The following is a 1,952-nucleotide window of genomic DNA, read 5'->3' as shown; positions in this document are numbered from 1 at the left end:
GGTGGATAGGCCCCGGCGGCTGCCTCCCACCGACCACGAGCCCCCGGAGTCTCTTCCTGGCGGTCACTGTAAAGCACCCTGCGTGGGGAGTGCCCCTCAGGGGTGCATTATCTTAATGGGGGAACACAGACAAAAGTCAGGTGTCACAGCTTCACACCCCCGAGTCCTGGGGAGGCCCTAGGTCTGGGCCGACCACCATCCAGGCACCCCCCCCACCACCCCGTCCCTAGGGGTGGGGGTGGGCTGCTCCTTTGTAAACCCCGCCCCTCAGGCCCCTTCCTCGGCCAGAATCCCATCTGAATCTACCCTTCCCCAGCAGCTGCGCTTCTTAGCTGGTGTTCCTGGTAAAAGAATCCGCCTGCCAACGCAGGAGATGCAAGAGATGCAAGTTCGATCCCTGGGCTGGGAAGAGGCCCTGGAGGAGGATGTGGCAACCCACTGCAGCAGCCTTGCCTGGAGAATCCCCGTGGACGAAGGGACTTGAAAATCCCAAGGAAGAGTTTCCGGTCAGGTCCGCCACAGGAGGGGAACGGAAGGGAGCTGGTGTGCAGATCGAGCTCTCAGTGGTCTGGCTGAACAGGCCAGAGAGGCTCCCAGAAGGTCTGTCCCAAGACACGTGGCCTGTGATACCGGGACACACGGAGGAGCAGCCTTGCCCCCGCCGCCCACAAGCAGTCTCCCTTCCCAGCCTGGGACATCTCAGATGCAGCAGGGCCCCGTCTTACGGGACCATGACTGTGGCCGCCTGCCAGCCACGCTTTGCCTGCTGTGGGCTCCCCGCCCCGGGGTGATGCACGGCCCCTATCCTGCCCGCTGACCCAGGGCATTCGCTCCGGGAGGCCCTCTGGGCCTCAAGAGCCGCTGTGTCTGTCGCCCCTCGCTTTTTCTGTTTATCTGTTCAGAGTTGTTGGGAACAGCCCATCATTTGCTCCATCATGGAAATAATTCCTTTTAAGGCCACTGGGGCCTTCTTTTCTTTTTGGGGGGGCTGAGGGGTATACAGGCTCTCCTGAGGTCTCTACACAAAATACTGCCCGTCTTCATCAGCCCGGGGTACGTGCGTGACACCAGGCCTTGGCTCGAGGCCAGCACGGTTGACCACGTCTAGCGTCTAGATGGAGAGAGGGAGCTGGCCTGTGGGGAACATGGAGACATCGCGTCCCCAGCCTGTCTCTGCTCTTCAAACAGCAGAGACAGCGGCGGGGGGCCTCCGTGCAACCTCTGTTTACCCACCTACCAAGCAAAGGGATCGACTCTGAGGGTCTTTGAGGTCTAAGGCCTCAGACCCCACAGCAGCGAACGGTCCCACTCCCTGGCCATGCCACGGGCCTGGGCCGGGCTGGACAAAGCCCCTGCTCTCAGCAACAATGGGGAACCATCAGCTTGTCCCCAAATCGATTCCTCATGAGAGAGAGGTGTTGGAGCTTTTCATCAAAGGTTTTTGAATAGGACCCGGAAGGCAGGAGTAGAGAGATACAACTAGACTTTCGGGAAAGACTCCCCTGAAGGAGGGAATGGCAAACCACTCCAGTATTCTTGCGTGGAGAATCTCACGGACAGAGGGGCTGGGCCTGGCGGGCTACAGGCCAGGGGGTCCCAAAGAGTCAGACACAGCTGAGCATGCACGCACACACGGAACTGCCTTTCGGGGGCCAGGTCCAAGGTGGGGGGCCTGAGGTAGCCCTTTCCTTGTCAGCAGGCGTCAGGAGGGCAGCAGCACAGCGTCCACGCAGCTCTGCAAACGCCAACCCTCACGCCTCAAGGAAGGCGCCCCGGAGGAGCCTCGGGGTGACGTTGGCAGATGTCAAGGACGGCGATGCAGGTCCCCGTGGCTGTGGCCGTTTGTCCCCACCTGGCATGCCCATCTCCACGGGGGCACGGCTGCCCTGGACACTGGGTCCCTTTTTCTAAAGGCAAGGCTGGCGGCAGCTAAGGGGCCCCACGCCCCGCGG

The sequence above is a fragment of the Bison bison genome, unplaced genomic scaffold (genome assembly GCF_000754665.1).
Source record: "Bison bison bison isolate TAMUID 2011002044 unplaced genomic scaffold, Bison_UMD1.0 scf7180017848633, whole genome shotgun sequence".
NCBI classification, from domain to species: Eukaryota; Metazoa; Chordata; class Mammalia; order Artiodactyla; family Bovidae; genus Bison; species Bison bison.
This window is presented reverse-complemented; position numbering follows the sequence as displayed.